This window comes from Triturus cristatus, chromosome 12 (genome assembly GCF_964204655.1).
Source record: "Triturus cristatus chromosome 12, aTriCri1.1, whole genome shotgun sequence".
Taxonomy (NCBI): domain Eukaryota; kingdom Metazoa; phylum Chordata; class Amphibia; order Caudata; family Salamandridae; genus Triturus; species Triturus cristatus.
In genome coordinates, this window is record NC_140595.1 from 283,777,818 (window position 1) to 283,793,138 (window position 15,321).

General features: G+C 46.6%; 1 long non-coding RNA gene across 1 annotated transcript in view; it reads left to right on the forward strand.

Annotated features, from left to right (window-relative positions):
- Positions 1-15,321, forward strand: part of LOC146775878 (uncharacterized) — a 108,848-nt gene that overhangs the window by 77,511 nt on the left and 16,016 nt on the right. The window contains exons 3-4 of the long non-coding RNA XR_014972310.1: positions 1,362-1,612; positions 3,877-3,967. This is a non-coding gene — a long non-coding RNA (uncharacterized LOC146775878). The remainder of the gene's footprint in view (positions 1-1,361; positions 1,613-3,876; positions 3,968-15,321) is intronic.

Consider the following 15,321-nt stretch of genomic DNA (forward strand, 5'->3'; position numbering starts at 1 on the left):
AACATTAATACTAATATCACACAAGCCTCAATGCAGACAAAGCAAATGCTTTGAGATGGGCCATTGACACTGAGAACAGACTGTTAGCAGTCTGGAGGATTTAACTGTGCCAGCTTCAGTAGAAGTTCTTTGCCTAGGTCTGCTGTTGAGCTTGACTTCGGGATACAGTACTAGATAATGCAGAAAGAGGCTCACACACAATCAAAAAAGTACATCATTTGTTGGTGCAATTCATATATTAAACATCCCTTTCTCTCTTTCTAGTCTTGCTTTACTTTATGGACCTTCTAGTTACATAAAATATAGTTTATTTTTCACAATTTCTTTCACAACTACATTATACCCATGCCGTTGTATTAGGGTCATTGTACTGTTACAGTACCTTATTGTGCATTGCTGATATGTATTTTGCTTCGTGTGGAACTCTTCAGAGTAATGTTTGTTCACCACTGCTCATCACTGTGCTTGTGCCATTAAGTATTAAATAACTAATCCACCTTTGTGTTCGAGAGTAGTGTGCTACTCACTGAAAAGTACCTCAACTCCTCATCATGGGTAGTAAGTGCTATATAAATACAGTTACAATAAATCGTATAAAAGAGTGCACATTCTGGATGGTCCATCAGGGTAGTATTTTAATCCGTTATTTGGAGAGAAACTGACTCTGGCTATTCACACATATGAAAGCCTATATATATTGTCTTATTCACTTTATTAAACCAAATTAAAGGGTTGCACTTCCCTACAACCAGAATCGCTCATTCAACGTGCAACAAAATGTAGCTCCTAGTGACTATTCTTTCAAACACTTTAAACTGTTTTCCTGTTGAGTAAAAGAATCAGGGGAAAGGCAATGGGTAAAGTGACAATGGACACTTCTTCTTGTTACACCAAGTGTAGCCAGTAGGCTTATGTTCATCTATGTGGTATTGTGTCCCCAAAACTAAATGAGATAATTATATAGTTTGCCTGCTTCAGGTTATTAACAACATACTCCCCCCTTATTGCAAATAATAGAGCAATACACTTTAAGCTGTTTAGAAAAGCCGCCAGTACGTAAATACTGCTTGGACATTTATCTTTTAAATCAACATCCTGCTTCTTTAGGAATCAGTTCTTGACCATCGTTACTTTCTTCTCTTGAACTGTTGTTTTTTCCAAGAGAATTTGTATATTTGCCTTGGTAAACATGGATTCGCAGTGATATGTGCAAAATTCACAAATGTTGGTTGTATTGTCTAAGATTTATTATTTCTCAAACAAAATCTTGCTCAGAAAGTCTTCTTCCTTATTCTTTAGATGTCTTTTGTGCTTAATGTTTACTTATAGCTCAACAGTCTTTCTTGTGTCTCTTTTTGTAGGTAATGGCAAAAACACGCTCAGAACCCAAAGTTAACCTGGAAGTTTCAATGCGAGAAGCTGCCAAGGTCAATGACTATGACGAATGAGTGTGGGTGTAGAACATAGCACACAAATTCAAGTGATAATATTGGACATGTCTTTAATATGACAATAATGGCCCATTGCTAACCACTGTCAACCTTTAAGGCGATACCTTCAATGGCATACCTATTCAAAAGAAAATAAAACATCTGGAAGCATCTTTAAGCATGTAAGTAGCAAATGATATGACAAACTACAGTGTAGTTTAAGGTTAATTATTTGCTTAATATAGTGATAAAACATATAATAACTGATAGGAAACCCTTTAATATCAGGTCCTAATGAACAAAATATTTTAGGTTCATAGTATGAAAATGAATGATTTCCATGATAATGAATTAAATTCAGGATAAAGAATTCACAAGTCATTACAAATATGCATTATGTATGCTTTGTGCTTTACACAATAAAGGAGTCGTTGAAAGAGAAAAACACAACTTTTTGCAGTTGTATATAACGCAAACTCGACCCGAAGGTATTGGAGCGCTTTACATGAGCACCAGTTACATTACACAAGGACACACTCGTTTTTTGCAGGCACGGGTGAAGAAATAAAAACCTTCTCATGGGTTTCACTGATACACCTGGTCCTTTTAAACCAACAAAGAAGAGATTGACACAGAATCTGTAATATAAAAACAATGCATTTATTAAACCTCACATGAGGGAGATTGCGTCACACAGTACCCTCAAGTCACTGTAGGAGACATTCTAAGGAGTACAGCGACCAGGGGCCTTATATACCCACACAGGGGCTCAAAAGAAGGCGGTACAAGTACACATGAGAAGAGTTACACACATAGATGGTCATACAGAAAATGCACAGTCAACAAGTAGGAGGAGTAATGAGGTGCTGACATCAGTTAGAACAGTCTGACAGTTCTATATTAGGAGCAGGTGCATTCTACTAGCTAGGCCTTTCTGAGCATGTGCGAGGTTCTGGAAAAGGGAGAAAGCAAATGGTTAGCACATAGCTAACTAAAATGGCTGCCAAGTACAAAATGTCTTTCAGCTCATGCTAACAGATTCCTGCAATCTTTAACACGGGGATATTAACTTACTTGCTCAGAATCACAGGATGTTGAGCCGACGCCGAGACTTGACCTGGTTCCTCAGATGCAGCTCTGGCAGTTACCACAACCTTTCCTCTCCACCCCAAGTAAATGTTCAACGTTCAGTAGGCAGGATTGAAGTGCTTCATAACAGGGCATTTCTGAAAGTATAGCTTGACAGGCCATGAATTACAAAATACTTTCAGAGATAAAGGAGACTAAAAAATCAGATTTCAGTCCGTTGTGGGTAGAAGCTGATGGCTTCAAAAGATTACTGCAGATGCAGCTGTTGAAGGAAATTACTTTATAAAAGTCAATTGAAAAGAAAGCAAAACATCATAAAAACAGGTCAAAATCTGTCGCAAAAATTAATGAATCACTCAGCCACATGCATACATTTTAGAATGGCGATCATTCATTAATAATTCATTTACATCGTATGTGGTTATCTTAAAAATCCGGGATGCACCCAGCCACTCCAGCTATAGAAAAATCTATCCTTTTAAGTGATTTGTTATTTTCATAAAACTGAGTCTTAATTGTTAAAAAAAATCCTTAAATCCATTGATTCACTTTAGTTGTGGTTCTAACATTTCTCCTTTCTAATTTGCGTTGTTTATGTTACCATCTTTTTTTAAATTATGAACTTGCATCTTTGAAAGTGTCACTTAAGCAATACCTTTTTTAGGTGTGGCTGTCTTCTAGAGATCATGACAACACAGCTCACAGAAAGTGTCATTGGGTCATCTCTCATGAGCCAGTGTTCCTGCAGGTCACACATCATTTCAGCCATTGGTTGATGTAAGAGTCTTTCGGGTAGGTTCAGATGATTGTTGATACATTTTGCAACAGTAGTATCTTTCTCAAGATTACTTCCAGTGGCAACATTTCCGCTAGCCCGTCCAGAACACTTATTACTTTGTATGGATGGCGCAGCTCACCAACAGCTAGTTTCTGTTAGTACCAACTGTGGTTTTACGCAGTCGCAACACAGATGGCAGAGGCGAGTCCTGCTTAGCGGATATTGGGTGGTTGGGTTGGTGGGGATGCCTATGTTTTTTATGGACTCTCTGATCCTTTGAGAAAGCATAATAGCAATAACCTGTGTTCGCTCACCTATCTATTTCTCATGATATTCATATCATGAGTTTTAATTTTAATTGGGCAAAACGAGCACTGAAGAGTCATCTGGTTTGTTTACATGCATTTTGCTGCCTTTGTAACACAAAAATAATTTTCCTTACTTTGATGGCTAATACGTTTACATGTTGACATTATCATGAGACTGGTAGTAAATAGTCTGTTCTTTGTGTTAGTAGCTGTTGTGTTGACTGGTATCTATAACTACTCAAAGTAATTCACACTTGTCATATGACTGCAGGCAAGTGGAAGCTGATCTGTCAGCCAGTGCAAGGGGTCTTGCAACTGCTAGAGGAGTCTCCCACTTTCTCCAGAAACCCTTCAGTGAAAAGGTAGGACTTATTGCAACAAAAAAAAAAAGATTTCTCGACTTTTATAAACGCCATTTAATTATGTTTTCCCTTTTCTTCAGTGCCTTTGATTCAGTAGATACACAGAGTGGGGGGAGGGGGGAGGGATGGGCGCCTTGAATATCTTTTCTCTGTACCATCCTTTTTTTTGGATTTTGTAAAATAAAAAAACTTTAAAAAAAAAAAAGTTTTCAGTTTTCTGTGACTGGTGGAGTTCATGCTCCTCCTTCCCTCTATGCCCTGTTTTTATCCTCCGCCCCCCATACGCATGGTGCCCCGCCCACTGCTGCTTCCCAGCCCCAACTTTGAGAGTATATTATGACTAGGGTTTCCAGTATTCCTTTTTTACCGGGTTTTACCGATCTAGACAGACTAAAAGACATATTGTTCCCTGTCTGTGTTTATTTTGAAATATGGAACACTACGGAAAGTAGGTCTTCATTTGGTTGATTCTCACTGCTGTCAATCATGAATGACAGGTTAGTAGTTGTGCAAAGTTACAGGCAGGAGTGTTAAAAAAAGAAAAACAGTTTCTTAATGAAGCTTAAATAACTGCAGATGTTTATGCTTTTCTATAATGTAAATGTTTTCTGATGAATGTATTATACTTTAAAATGCCATTGAAGTTGAAACATGAGTATACATTTAGTCATTAAATTAAATACATGTGAAAATGCCAAATAAATAAATACCATAAAACTGGGAACCCTAATTATGACCTGTATTTTATTCAGCAGATGTAATGCACATTAAAATGTTATCTCCATGTTAATCAGGTGTAAATATTGCTGAAGGCGGGTGGGAGCACATTGCCTCACATCCCAGCACTCAGTTTGTCCAAATGCATCATGGTAAATGAAGTGCATAACAACACTTACTGCAGTAGTAGTCTTTAATTTTTCACCCTTGTTGGTGCAGCCTGTGCTGTGTAATTCTAGACATGTGTTTCTGTTTCATGCCTTCATCAGTAGAGAGCAATCCATTGTTTTGGAGGTGCTGGAAATGCTACCCAAAGTCTCTTCAGGTATCTGTACCAGTCACTGGGCGCAGGTGCATCAACACAAGCTCGGCTCGTCAGCTCGGTAGCCCAAGGGAGCCTTTTCAAATAGAAGGAATAGAAGGATGGTGGGAGCACACTGCCTCACATCCCAGCACTCCGTTTGCTCCAATGCATCATCGTAAGTGCAGTGCATGATAACATTTACTTCAGTAGTAGTCTTTAATTTTTCACCCTTGTTGGTGCCGCCTGTGCTGTGTAACTCTAGACACATGTTTCTTTATTTATTCCTTCATCATTAGCGAGTAAGACATTGTTTTGAGGGGGAGGAAATCATGCCCAAGGTTTTCTCAGGTCTCTATGCCATTCACTGGGTGCAGGTGCATCAGCACAAGCTCGTCTGCTCCCACCCTCCTGTCCGAAAACGGCTTCCTTAATCTACTGACCTGACGAGCTTGTGTTGATGCTACCCCCCCATTGAGTAGAGTTGATGCTCTACCCAGAAATTAAAATGGCTAGGTAATGCCAAGGAATGCAGCCACTGCTGTCTGTGCTGAGACGTCTTGTTGCATGGATTAGCGTGTTGATGCTGTGCACATTTATTCTTGTGTTGAATTTGCGGTTCCCCACTGACTTTCATCATCACAGTTCAATTTTAAACTAAGGCTTTACTTCACTTAATTGTAAAACGTACCTCATGATGATTGGTATTTGTTGCAAATTACTCCACTGCACGCTGCTGTTGACACTGATTTCACCCCACCAATCAGAGACAGTACTGGCCAGCGTTAGATTTCACTAAGTAATGCACACAGCTGGTGTGAAAAATGTTTCTGCCCACAGCACTGCCCCCAGAACTGTTGGTTTAGATGCCCAGAATCGGTATGCGGTACACCACACACTGATAAGATGGTGCAGCAGACATCCAACATTGTAGTTACTGACCTAACGGGTAGGACGGTCGACCTCGAATCTGGGGAACCGGGTTCCAGTCTTCTGCAATGATGCTGAACATCTTGTGATTCTGGGCAAATCACTTAATCTCCCAGTGCCTAACAAAAATTAATGTGTCCTCATGTAACGCAACTGGTGCTATGCAGTGCTTTAAATGGACAAAAATAAGTGCAGGTACTCATCAAAAGGATGGATAGACTGGGGGTGGAGCTTGGGGCGGGCATAAGAGAGGTGCTAAAGGTGGAACATGGGGCGGAGCTACATTATTTACCATTCTAAGGTTTTTATGCAAGAAATGTGCATGCATTGTTAGAATATAAGATGTATCTGTCCATTAGCTTTTTACACTAATAACCATTTATATAGCACTTAATAATAAGTGTTTATTACTATCTAAAGTAACCCCTTTTTAGCAACCTTAAAAAATGAAAAGATTGAGGAAAAAAACAGTAAGGTTCTACATATATATGCCTTGTTGTTGCATGCAGGTCCTTGCTGCAAGGGTATAATTCACTAGGATATATGCCAAGGATGTTAACTTGGGACCTACAGGGAATCCAAGGATCTATGCAACAAAAACACTATCCAACTGAGCTATCTACATTAAAAAAACAATCTCTGAGCTACATGTTGCATGCTATGCTTTCCAGCAGGCACAATGACCCTCCATGCAATGTTATGGTGAGTTGAACCTTAGATCAGAATGCACACAGATCTTTCTAGCAAGCGCATTAACCACCAGAGTTATCCACTTTATTGCGACTTATGGTGCCCCGATCTTACTTGCTTAAGAGAAAGGCACTGGCTTCCTGTTTCACACGATTAGTAAATGCTTAGCTGCAAAAAAAGCTAGCAATTCATCAGACACTTTTCATTCTCGGCCCACCACAGGCATCTGTAACTTGCAAAAATGCTTGTATGTGTTATGTAGATGCACAATATCAAGTATTTGACTTTTACATAGTGCTCAACATCTTGTCTTGTGATACATATACTGGTGAATTTGTGTTAAAAAGTCTAATGGCAGCAGTTTAGAAATAACGCTTTCTGCTACAGAACCGTCATCGTAGCACTGTATTGCCCTGAAGAATGACTCTCACACCCTCGTCCATTAGGTTTAATAGCCACCTCTCTGCCCCCGCTGTGTAAAAACAAATGCTAAACGAACCTCCCTGTAGCCACACCTCTGCTCTGATGGCTTCCAGAGCAGTACATGCAGATCACTGACAAGAGCAGCTGTTCGCTTGTACGAGCCCAGACCAGGCTTCCACTGTGATTAAGAGTGGAAGGTGCTGCCGAGGTACGAGGTGATTGATGACCGGAGCACCACCTGCATCCAAGCCAGGCCCTCGTGAGTACTGGTACTCTCCTTATTCAAGGAAAAGTACCGGTACTCTATGCGAGAAATTTAAAAAGTGCCGGTACTCAGTACCGGTGAGTACCGGCCCATTTAAAGCAAAAGTGCTCTGATACCCGATACCGTCGGGTCAAGTTCGCGCTATATAAAACTCCATAAAAAAAATATGCTGATGTCAATGCGTGGTGACGCCATGCGCTCGTGGATACAATCGTTTTATATATGTACAGAATGCTAAACAGCCTTGCAATGGACGACGTTGGGACCCACCTAATGAATGTGCAGATGGCCCACTTCAGTTGTAAATGTGCCCTACTACTACCTGATCAACGTGAAATTCTTCAACAAGCACCGGCGTTCAGAGCAAGTAGCACCAACTCTGCTGTGCTCAGAAACCGTAGGTTGGAGTAAAACTGTTGAAAGTCGATTCTAGTTGGCGCCTGTCGCCACTGATGAGATAGATCTTTGATGCGTTCAGGCCCGCTCAATACCTCGTATTTATTCTCAGCCCAATAAGGCACCCAGCAGCTCAGAGTCAGCGGGCAACTGACTCCCTCTTAACCCCACATCCCCAGTGCATGTTCCAGCTTGGCCTCACCACACAACAGTTCACAGGTGTGCAAAGGGACTTGCTAGTCCCCAGAGGCTGTCAAAATCCGTGGCCCAAATGTTTTCCGCACTAACGACAGATTTTATAGTTCCCACAGAAACAGGACATTTCGCAGATTTTTCTGGAAATGGTTGGACTTTTAGAAATTATACTAAAATATTCTAACTGTTCAAGAATTTTGTGACAGAGAAAGCATGTGAAAGTTCCAGGAAGGAAGGAAGAGTTACTGTGGCTGAGGAAGCAGAGTCACAGTGCCAGATATTGACCTGGATTAGCCGAAGGCGCTGGCTTGGGTACTTATTATTTTTAATAGCAGCTCGGCTGGGTTGTGGCTATGCTTAGCAGAGGATGCCTGCATAGTGAGTCTAAGCAGGGAAGGGACCCGGCTCAAGGCATTCCTACCCCCTGTACCTGCATGCACCAAGTGCATGTGCACCGTTTGATGTACAAACATGTAAATGCTTCCCTGAGGTAAGGTGTGTGTGGGCTACTGGTCTACAGTGCAGTATGGGGTTCAAATGCCTTACTGCAAATGGCCGATGTGCCCCCCTAACCGTAGAGAGATAGATAAATGAAGTCATGACTGGGGTGAAGTGGGTATGTAACCTCCCATGGCCTAGGTACTACTGCCCCTGATTCTGAGAGATGCGTGTCTGCGGGAGGGGGGCATGTGTGAAGGAGACTGAAACTTGGATATCAGGAGTCACAAAGAGGAGCTGCAGTGAGGCATGGGCGAGGAGCTTGAAGAGACTATTTATTTCAATTCGGCTGAAATTCAGGTATTCATGAATGTTGAAAATAAACACGGAGGCTAAACTTCGATGCACTTTATTCCCTACTTTTGGCATTCATTTGAGAAACAATAGATCTTTTCCGTGTTTTTTCCTGCATATTTTCTAGTTTTCCCCGAAGATTTAACATCCCCTTTTCCACAGAACTTTGAAAATATTTGTGCATATTTTTATGTATCTGTCTGCTCCTTGGAGTGGGTCTTACACCCTGTATATTTTCCGGTGGTGCCCTGCTTGAGCAGCCGCCAGGAGTTCCCTATATATATATTTTTTCTGAATTTGTCATAGAGCATGGGGAGGGTTGGCCCTTGTCCAAAGGCTTCGCCCATGTCAAGGCCCAGGATAAGTGCTCGTTGGAAACATTGTTGACACTGTGTTTCTCCCAGTCCGGCAGAGTAGACGCTGGAACTGTGCCAAACCAGCTTCCTTGGTTGACCTACAAAGTACACTTTTATATTTGCATCTGTCGAAGTGGAGTAGCAAGGGTTCCATGGGCCCTGTTGCAAGCAAGAAAAATGCTTCTGTACCTTTGATTTGTTAGTGAAAAAAGGTGAGCCCGCTAGTCTCCATGGGTCTGGTGCAACTACACCTGCTGAACTATTGATTGTTATCCCCCTGGCCTGTCGTCTGCCTGTTGAGTGAGCAATGATAGAATGCGTGCTGTGCTTGTAATCTATGATTGTGTTACTAACAAAAAATTGGGTAGTTTTGTTTGAATTTTGTAGATATGATGCACTGTCCTTTATTTTCTGCCCAGAGGTGCTTTGCAGGATGGTTAACAGCTAACCTCTGATACAGTTTCACAAAAAATTAGCTGTTCGAAGTTAGAAACTCCTTATTCTCCTGGACAAACTAGACACCATTCTTTTTTGTCAGTACATTAGTCCATAAAGTATGTGTGCTACTTTTTCAATTACTTTTGAAACAATCCCCTATTTTTAGGTGTTTTTTTTGTTGCATATTTATATAGCGCGAACTCGACCCGAAGGTATTGGAGCGCTTTAAATAGGTCCGTATTTACATTACACATTCAGCAACGGGGAGATTAAGTGATTTGCCCAGAATCACAGGATGTGGACGCGACCTCGAGGCTCGAACCCTGGTTTCCTGCACCAGAGGCGGCAGTGCAGCCGACGGACCACATCCAAACGTTGTGTGTTTGCAATCTATTGAGAACTTACAGCGGGCTTACATCCTACCCATTTCTTACCATTCGTTGACTCTATTGCCACTCTCTCTTGCTTGCTTACTTGATGGCTGGCCTTCCTTATCTTGTGTTTATCCTTCCACTGGGGCATATCCTCTTTGCAATATTTTTGATTGGCTGACTTGCATCCTTCCACTGCTCACATTTTGGGAACTACTTTTTTCTTTTCCATTCAGCATTTCATATGAGAATACGTGTGCTGCTTTCCCCCCTTCCTCATACTTTATTTTACCAACCCTCCCAGCTTGTCTGTAAAAGTACAGCAACACTGATGTTTTTTCTGAAATATAGTTGAAACAGTGGCGGCTCCTCCGCTAAGACGGAGGAGCGTTGCCCCACTGAATACAAGGTAAAATAAAATGATAATAACTAGTGTTATTATCATTTTATTTTTCCTATATAATTCAGTGGCTCTCGGGCGGGGCGGGGCTGGGGTGGTGGAGTAGGCAGAGGAGTGGTTTTCACTCCTGAAGGGTGCAGGACTGCTTGGCCGGCCCCCTCGAAAACATTAAATTCATTGTACAGGCTGCAGATACCATAAGATAGTGTTTGCTTTTACTCTCTTTTTTTTTTTTTTTTTTTTGGAAAAAGTTTTTATTGAACAATAATTCGGTTACAAGTATGGGCCTACAACCACCCGGGCCGGCCGCTAGGTACATAAGGAAATATACACATATCAAAGCTGCAATCCGTTCCCAGGGCACTGCCCCGCAGTGGCTCAAGATAGTCCTCGAGGAACAGCAAGCGTCAGTCCAACAATAACAGAAACAAAAAGAAAAACAATAAAAACAAAAGGCGAGTTACGAGGGATACCAGTGCGGTTCAGGCTGCCCCCGGGAGACTCCAGTCAGAACATTTGAGCAATCCGCTAAAGAGAGGAGTACCGGGAGGCCGGGGACGGAGGGGGGGGGGGAGGGGGTCAAGGGAGATGAACGTCCATATGTGGTTGTTACAAAAAGCGCCAGGAGCCGTCAAGGGTCAGGGGGACATGGCGATATCAGTGTCTACCAGGGGGGGCGTACAGATGCCTCCGCGATACGCATTCCATTGACCCCAAATTCTACCCCATGCCCCCGGCTTGCCACGGGCCACATACACTGTCTTCTCCCGAAACATACACCAGTCCATATTCTCCTTCCATACAGACACGGTGGGCGGCCGTTGAGCGCCCCAATGTTGCGCTATATCCCTCTTGGCAATCATGTTCCCTAGGGCCGCCCACCGAGTCTGAGCCGCGTTGTAGTCATTGGGCTCCCACACATTCAGGACACAGCGACGCACCTCCGGCAGCAGCACAACCCCGGTGACCTGTCCCATAACCGTGTGGACCCGGCGCCAGTAGTCCGCCACCTCGCGACACTCCCAAAGGATATGAAGAAAGGTGGCGCTGAGCCCGCAGCCTCGTTTACAGAGTCCGTCGTCGGAGAATCCCATCGCGACCAAGCGCGGACCCGTAACATACACCCGGTGGAGAATCTTGAGCTGTACCAACCGGAGACGAGCCGGAATGGCAACCTCCTTGGGGGACGACAGTGCAGACTGCCAGTCTTCGTCGTCCAATTCAACCCCATCCCCAGTCCAAGCCTCCCGAAGGCGCACCAGGAGATCCGTCCGGTGATTAATCAATTTTTTATAAATTAAAGAAATAGTACTATCAGGGACATGTCCGTCAAGTACGCGGTCCTCGAGGGGCGAGGAAACAGGGATCTTGGTCCCCTCCCCGAAGACCGAGAGCAGGGCGTGTCGAACCTGGGCGTAGCGGAAGTACTCCCTGTCGGTCAGCTCGTATTCGGCCTGGAGCACCGCGAAAGTCTTGACCGCGCCCTTGTGCCACAGGTCCCCCACTTTGCTGATACCAATCGTGTCCCACTGGTCAAACCCCTTGGTGGTCCACAAGCTGCCCAGGCGGTCGGAGGCGAACAAGGGAGTAGCACATGTCATTCGCTCACTCCAGCCCGTGGCCGCAGTGGCAGCCCTCCAGGTCCGCACAGCAATCTTAGTAGGACCCGTAAGGGTCCGGTCAGCCAGGCGGGAATAAAGTGCCCTGTTGTAGTTCCCGCCGGGAAGCAGGAACTTGTCCATCTCATACGCCGGATTCAAGCCGGGCGCATACGTGGCGTGGTTAATGGCAGATAGCTGCGAGGCCCAATAGTACCTGCGAATGTCAGGAAGCGCGATGCCCCCGTCATACCAGGGGAGAGTGAGCTTGGCAAGAGCAATACGCGCCCGGCCGTTCCACACCAGTCTCCTCTGCAGGCTCTCCACCTCCCGAAAGTAGGCCACTGGGATAACGTCAAAGGAGTTCTGGAGTGCATAGAGGAACCTGGGAAGGGACATCATTTTAAACAGCGCGGCCCGACCCAGCGGGGACAGGGGCAGCCTGCACCACCGGGCCGTGTCCTCCCGCAGCCGCCGAAGTGGACGCAGAAGATTCTGCTCGTAGCGAGCCACCGGGTCCAGCGAAACGTATATCCCCAGGTACTTAAAGCCGCTCAGAGATATTTGAATCGGGAGCCGAGGCGGCAGGAGAGGAGGACCACCAGCGATGGGATAAACGCAGGATTTAGACCAATTGATCGTGAGACCCGAATTGTTCCCAAAGGAGGTCAGAACGTCAAAAAGGACGTTGAGTGACTGCCGCGGTGAGGTGAGGTACAGGAGAATGTCGTCCGCATACAGCGAGACCCGATCTTCAAAGCCCGGGCCCCACCGGATCCCTCTAAGCGAGGGCTCCCAACGGAGCCAGGCAGCGAGTGGCTCCAGGGCGAGAGCAAAAAGCAACGGGGACAACGGGCACCCCTGCCTCGTGCCCCTGCCAAGGGCAAAGGGCCGAGAGACCCGCCCATTCACCACCACTTGAGCCATGGGTCCCGTGTAAAGGAGCCTCACCCAGCCAATAAATCCCTCTCCAAAGCCGAATTTATCCAAGACGGCCCAGAGGAATGGCCACTCAATAGTGTCAAATGCCATCGTGGCATCCAAAGAAACCAGCACGGCCGGTTCGGAGAGAAACTCCGCCCTGGCGAGGACCCCGTGCAGACGCCGCAAGTTAAGAGCGGTGTTGCGGTGCGGGATAAAGCCGCATTGGTCCGGATGAATAAGGTCGCACACTACACTCAACAATCGATTGGCCAGGACTTTCGCCAGGATTTTAGGCTCCGCATTGAGCAGTGAAATAGGCCGGTAGGAGGTACAGCGGTCACGAGGCTTGCCCTCCTTGGGAATAACGACTATAGTGGCCAAGCGCTGGTCGGCAGGAAGGGAACCCGCCGCAAGAGAGTCGCGGAACATGCGGCCGAGGAAGGGCGCAAGCTTATCAGGACGCAATTTGTATAGTTCAATGGGCAGACCGTTAGGACCCATAGCCTTGCCCGAGCGAAGGGAACGAATCGCGGTCGCTATTTCATCCGACGATAAGGGGGCGTCCAACCGCTCCCGGTCCTCAACGGACAGGCCGGGCAGAGCAATATCTCTCAGTAGGAGGCGAGAGTCATCCTCGTCCCTGTCAGTCACCGGGGAGTACACCGCCCGGAGGTGATCAGCGAAGCATTCCACAATCTCATCCGGCTCAGTCACACACACACCATCCGTAGCACGCAACTCGGGGACCACACGATTCACTCTCTCTTTTTTGTCCAGCCACGCAATCAACTTACCCGCCTTGTCCCCCGCGTCATACAATCGGCCCTGCCGCTCCCTATACATAGTTTTGGCCGCGTCAGTGACCAGGGACCTATATTCGAACTGTTTCAGGCTAAGGGCATGTAGTCCGTCCGGAGTAACATTCGCCTCCAGGGCCGACTCCAGCCCCGAGATGTCAGTCTCCAGCTTTACCACCGCCTCGCTCCTAACCTTCTTGGCCACCACTATCTGGGCGAGGGCGTGTCCGCGTAGCACAGTTTTAAAGGCTTCCCAAAGGGACAACGTAGACGACACCGACCCCTCGTTTTCACCGAAGTATTGGTCCATGGCCTTAACCAGGCTGTCCCGAGTCACAGGGTCCCGCAGGTACCAGGGGTTAATGGGAGCTATCCGACCTGCGGACCGCGACCCGGTGTCAAAGAGAAGCCACAGCGGAGAATGGTCGGAGATACCACGCGCCAGGTGTCTGACCTCTCGAATCCGACCAGTCTGCGCCGCGGGCATGAGAAAGTAGTCTAACCTGGAGAGACTCCCATGCGCCCCCGAATGAAAGGTGAACTGGCACTGGGTCGGATGCAATAGTCTCCAACTATCCACCAAGCCGAAGGTCTCCAACATCCCACCCAGCCATGACTGGGCAGCGGGGAGGGTCCTAGGTGGGTGACGATCCAGTTCACCCGAAACCACAGAATTAAAGTCCCCGCCCATGAGCAGGAGGCCGTCCGGAAGGTCAAGCAGCATTCGACCCAAGTCAGTGAAGGTGGAGTTCTGGAGGCCCGGGGGGACGTAGACTGAAACCAGGGTAAGGGGCTGCCCCTCCCACCTCCCAGTCAAACACACATAGCGCCCCCTGTCATCAGAGACTATCCTCGTGATCTCCACCGGAAGGGAGGTTCGCAGGAGAATGCCCACCCCCCTGGAGCCAGTTGTGAAACCAGAATGGGCTACGAGGCGGTATCCCCCCCTGTTCATCGCATGGCAGACATTGCCGACCAAATGCGTCTCCTGGAGAAACACCACATCAGGAGTCAAACGACGCAAATATTGCAGTACAACACCCCGCTTAATACGGTCCCCCAACCCATTGACGTTCCATGACATAATCCTCAACCCGTCTCCCCCCATCCCATCCAATAGCTCAAGAAGCCCCCAGCCCGCAGCACCGCTCCCAAATATGGATAAAAATCAATACCTCGCCCTGTAAACAAAAAACACACAACTAAACAACCCCTCTTCCCCCCCAACCCCACCCCAAGTCCAACGCCCCCCACCCTGCACCCCTGCGGGCCAAAGACCCCCCCCAACTTGCAGTGTGCCTGTCGCCCCATTAACCCCATTCTACAAAAAGACCCCGGAGGAGGAAAGGGACCCGTACCCGCCCGCACCCCTCACGGGTCCTGGTAAAGCACAGTATGCAAAAGAAGTAAGACCCAACTGTACAGTGCCAAGCCGCAGAAAGTAAGGACCAAAGGTCAGTCTAAGGGGACCCGTCACCTGCGGTGCCCCCAGAGGGCCCGGGCCGGCCACCCCCGTCCGGCAGCGAGTCCAGCCAGTTACTTGCGGCCACAGGAGAGTCAAAAAAGGCTGTCCGCTCTCCATGCTCCACTCGAAGTTTCGCCGGGTAGATCATTGAGTACTTCAGGCCTAGCTCGCGGAGACGGCGCTTCACCCCTTGGAATCCCATCCGCTGTTTCTGGACCAGTTGCGTGAAGTCCGGATAAAAGTTGATGGTCGAGTTCTCGTAGCGGACCGGGCCACGGGTCCGTGAAGCCTGCAGA